Here is a 5,236-nt window from a genome sequence, read left to right on the forward strand (position 1 = left end):
GCAAAGCACATTGAGCTACTAGATATAGTATTCCCCAGTGAGGCACAGACATTTATAGAGAACATTTGGACTTTACTGTGTTTTCAAAATCGAGCAAGAATGCAGGCCAACAAGCAGACAAAGCATTTAAATATGTCTGTTACAGACAGTCAGTAACAACATACTCAATGCATGAGTATGCATGTTCCATCGCAATTAGGACCAATGCTGTGGCAGTAATTGTCTTAAAGGGACAGGTCACCACAAAATCAAAAATTCACATTTTTCCTCTTACCTGTGGTGCTATTTTCTTTTTTAACCATAGTTCCTAAATGAAACTGCTCACAATAAAGAGCTGTGGATTATCTCTGGTAACCGGGTCATTATTTTTGGAAAGAGACGTGGCTCTTGAGGTTTGAAATGTAGTTTTTTGGGGGCGTTTTGAGCACCACAAGTGCCATGTAGTCTCATTATATTGGAGAGACGGCAGACATCTCTCCCGCCGATATCTCCAAAACCCGGCAACTCACATTAAAACAATCAAGATTGATAAATAGCACTACAGTTAAGAGGGGGGAAATAGGTATTTTTGATTTTGGGGGTGAACTGTCCCTTTAAAACCTTTGTGTCAGGGAGCAGAACAAAGATGCCAAAATGTTTTCCGCTTTTTGATTTCAGCAAAATGAATTGTTTGTATCTGAGAAATCTTTACTTGGAGATTTCGACCTTAAATTTATAGCATCAATCAATGTGTCTCTGCATAGCTGCGCTTGTCTGGCAAATTATATTTAATCTGATAAAAATGATGACTACCCACTGGGAAAATCACCTCCAGACCCGACATGTCAAAGCCTCAGAATCATCTTCTCAGAAGGGATCGTCATAAAGGTCAAACGCGTTTCCTTATCAGGCAGTCGGTGTTTTTCAATCAGATCACTTGTGAGATGAAGTTCACGGTAACTTTAAAGCTGTAGAACAGGTCAGATTACTGTTTCCGCACCGGAGGAGGAAAACGTGGTGGATTGTGTTGATGTCGGTCCCCGTCTGATTGCAGGGAGGTTTGTTTGTTTGTGTTTATGACACGGTTCAGCTGTTGGTGGCCTGTTGGCACGACACCGGCATGGAAATGATCTTGTCTGTGTGCACGGCTGGCTGGTGCTTTGTCATTGATCTTACTGTCAGAATTGCTCAGATGCATCAGCTGCACTGTAATATGGAACAATGCAATATGGGATGAGTGATACTGTAATGTGGAAAATAAAGTGTGAGACCGGAAAACATTCACTTGTTCTGTGCAAATCAATCAAACGTGAACAACTCTTAAGCTGATTATTGAATGTGTTGTATGTTGTTTGATTTAAGCTCAGTGTGTCGTGTCACCAGTATACACACTGATGTATTGCTCCGCAACTCATCCGATGCTTCGTGGGCAGAAAGCTTTGTGAGTTTAATTTAGTTGTTGGCGAGATTGTATGACGTGTCTCATACATCGACAGATTGCGTGCATACAACGCAGCTTGTTTTTAAATGTGATGAAATGTTTTTCACAACGCTTTACAGCCAATTAGTTGCGTAGAGCATCAGTCTCACTGTTATTATCCTGGACAGTGTGTTTGGCTAACAGCTAACAGAATTACCAGTCCAGTAATAAATAAACACTAATACAGTAACAAGCACATCTTTAGAGTAGTATAGTTTTTAACTTTGGACAGAGCCAGGCTAGCTGTCTTTATGCTAAGCTAAGATAAGCCTGTCACTACGGTAGATCCATATTTAACCGTCAGACTACATATCAAATGCCTCATTTAACTCATAAAAATAAATTGAATAAGCCTATTTTGTAAAATATAAAATGGTTCCTTTAAATCATCAAATAATCAAAACTTTTTTGATAACAGCTATTACCATATTCTACATTTCTAACTTTACTTTTTAGATCTCAGTCCATTCCAAACATCTGAAGCTGTGCCAGATTATCTTTCCATTTCCTCATGTCTTTACAGTAATTAAGTGTAACTTCATGACAGACTCCCGCTGTGCTCAGTGGGCGACTCTGTGTACTCAACAGTGCAGAACATGTCATCCCAGAATTAACTTTGACATTGTAACTGCTTCAACAGCCATACGAAAGCCCCAAAAACGGTGTTGTTTAGCTCAGAAACATCAAGTGGTTTCTATTATTTACTATCTCGCTCAACATTTCCCAGCACTGGAGCAGCTCTAATCCCCCAACACGTTAACTGGAACTGCAGAACAAAAAAGGGGACAACAACAACAACAGAAAAAGAGGAAATCATCAGATCAGTGCAGGAAGAAATAAAGAGAAGCAGAGAGTCCTGCGGTTTTAAAGGCACATTGCTGGTTTCAGACACATCAGAGGGATCAGTCATGCAGCGTTTTTTCAGTTACAGGTGATACTTTCTGTCTGAACAGAAACTTGAGTTTCGTTGAATTAAGAGGATTCAAGTCCAAGTAGAAGTTTGGGAAATCAGCGACAGAGAATTCTCTGTAGAGCAGTTGAAGGTGTTGTACTCCTGACTTGAATCAAAGCAGTGGAGGCTTATGAGCAATAGCTGCATGTACCAGAGATGTGGTGCTGCTTTACAGATGACTGGAGATGATGACAGCATGTGCAGAGTGTAGCGTTTACATTATTTACCAGTGCTCCCTGGAGGACGTAAGAGCATTTAGCTGAATTTAAGACTCTTCAGAAGTGCCGACTCAGATCACTGACAAGTTGTAGTTCTGTACAGGAAGTGAAACGTATTTTTGTTTTGGGTGAAACGTAACGACAAACGTCTATTCTTCAATAAAACAAGTCCACAAATACCGCAGGGAGGAAAAGTAGCAAAATAAAGCAACAAAAATAAAGGGTGACTTTTATTGTGAAGAATTTATAGGAAATAAAATGTCCTTATCCACCGTTGGACAGCCGCTCCCTTGACCTCGAAATATATATGACCACTATCCAATCAGACAAGCCGATTTGAAGTGTCAAGTGTGGACACAACTGAGTTCTGTACTCACACCTAATGAGTTATCACGTCTAACAGTGTTCAAGGTTTTCACATTCTCCTTTAAGGACTGTTCAAATATCTTAAGAACAGATATCAGAGGTGCAAAACGTGGTAATGGGCAAACGTGGGAAACCGGGGGCAAGACAAACGGGCGGGTAGAACACAAACAATGATCTGGCAGTGTGTGACTGGGAGGCAGGGGTTTAAATAGTGGCTAGAACAGGTGAGGAGAGTTGTGCTGATGAAGGAGTGCTTGATTAGTGATCAGGGGCAGGTGAAGGGAGTTAGACTGGTACTGAGGGAGTTAGACTGGTACTGAGGGAGTGGCTGACAGGTAGGGTGAGGAACTACAGAAAGAAACACACAGAACACAAAGCCTGATCGTGACAATTTCCAAGGAAACTTATAACATATTTCTGGTAAGCACAATATCTAAAGTGGTCTAAATGATTCTTTTTGGGGAAAGTTTTTGATTACATCAGCTAATCTATTAGACTACAAATCAGTATGACTGATAGTCGACTAAGACTTTTTTAAATCTCGAGACTTAAAAAGGCTGCGAGACTGATGGCAATGACCAATCCAAAAGGAAAGGAGATGTTCCACATGTTAGAAAGTAATACTAAATAAATTAAATGTTAATATAAAGAAATTAGACTTTGGTTGTCTGGTTAGAATGTTATGGGGCTCCTCAGAATCCTGAATCTTTACATCGTTTATACAACCCGTTTACACCTTCATTAAACTTCAAGAGATAAAAAGACGTTTGTCCTGCTCTGATGTTGGTGTCACATACATTATTTTTGTCGGTTTTGAAAAGTCATGCATCTGACTTCCTGAAACCTGCTTTCACCCGAGTGTTCACATGACACAGCATGTTCACGTGATGCAGCTTCCCTTTAGCAAAGTAGGAGTGAAGAAAATAGTGCTTCTAAATAAGTGGTGATTGAGAAAGCCACGTTCACACGGCCTCAGATATTTATACCCAGGGGCGTGTCTAGGATTCAAAGAAAGGGGGGGCTTAGCCCCAAGGGGAGGGGCATGTTTGCGTGCTATGCATGCAGCAATTCTTTTTGGGGCCCATTTGGGGCCGCGGATATCCATTGTTTCAGACAGTTCATAGATTGGTTCAATCAGAAAGAGTGTGATTTTGCCTCTGTAGTTTTGCTTGCATTCAGTATATGATAACACAAGAGACAGAATTTGAGTTTCATAGTGAAATTTGACAACACAAATATGAACTTTTCTCAAATAAAGAGAGAGAAATAATTTTCCTGCTTGTAAAGGAAAGACGGATAAACTAGCTTTCATATCCGCGTCACTCCCAAATCCTAATTCTTAAAGGGACCGCACACAATGGATGGAGAATGGACCTGACAGTGTCAACTTTTGAGTTGTTTACTTGTTTTATTATGAGCAGAAGGGAATAAGATTTTGATCAACATTTACATCTATTTTGTTGTCCGTGTAGTTTTTACATACCAGTGATATTTTATGCTCATTTGGACACTAACACTGAGATAAAGATGAACTAGTTCAGTGTCAAATATACCATTCAATGGAAAAAAAACATGCACGCAGCAGCCTCCCCAAGGTCCTAGTGCCCGGGGTTTATATCGTTAAGTATGATGATAGGCTGTTGGATTGTAATTTGAAGGGGGAGAAAACATACAAACCAGAACGCACGCACATATGTAGCATGTTAGAGTTATAAATAACTTGTCCATGTGAGAAACAATAGTTTAATTTAATGACATTTATTAAAGCCAATAATGCCAAATTATTTGGGGGGTCTGAAGAACATTTTAGGGGGGCTTCAGCCCCCCTACAAGAGGCCTAACGACGCCCCTCAGCCTCGCTGTCTGTTGGTGTCTGTAGCTCCGCGCATGTGTGTGTGTGTGTGTGTCAGTGAGCTGGAGAAAGAGAGCAGACAGGAAGTGATTCTGATTGGCTGTGAGCTGCAGCAGTGCCTCGATGCCATTCGCTCGGTCGGGTGGTGCTGTCTCTGACTCATTTCCCGCGGGAGGGAAGGAAACCCTCCAGTCAGCTCTGCAGCCAGCCTCCCTCTCAGATAATTGATGCATCTCATGGTGTGTGTGTGTGTGTGTGTGTGTGTGTGTGTGTGTGTGTGTGTGTGTGTGTGTGTGTGTGTGTGTGTGTGTGTGTGTGTGTGTGTGTGTGTGTGTGTGTGTGTGTGTGTGTGTGTGTGTGTGTGTGTGTGTGTGTGTGTGTGTGTGTGT

At 41.2% G+C, this 5,236-nt stretch overlaps 1 protein-coding gene across 1 annotated transcript in view; it reads left to right on the forward strand.

The window, feature by feature from the left end:
* Positions 1 to 3,363: 3,363 nt before the first annotated feature.
* Positions 3,364 to 5,236, forward strand: part of LOC116377415 (long-chain-fatty-acid--CoA ligase 6-like) — a gene marked incomplete at its 3' end in the record, with an annotated part of 7,844 nt that continues 5,971 nt past the window's right edge. Inside the window, exon 1 of the mRNA XM_031839051.1 lies at positions 3,364 to 3,415. The remainder of the gene's footprint in view (positions 3,416 to 5,236) is intronic.

Source organism: Anarrhichthys ocellatus, unplaced genomic scaffold, assembly GCF_004355925.1.
Source record: "Anarrhichthys ocellatus isolate YVR2014 unplaced genomic scaffold, GSC_Weel_1.0 scaffold1220, whole genome shotgun sequence".
In the NCBI taxonomy this organism is placed as follows: Eukaryota; Metazoa; Chordata; class Actinopteri; order Perciformes; family Anarhichadidae; genus Anarrhichthys; species Anarrhichthys ocellatus.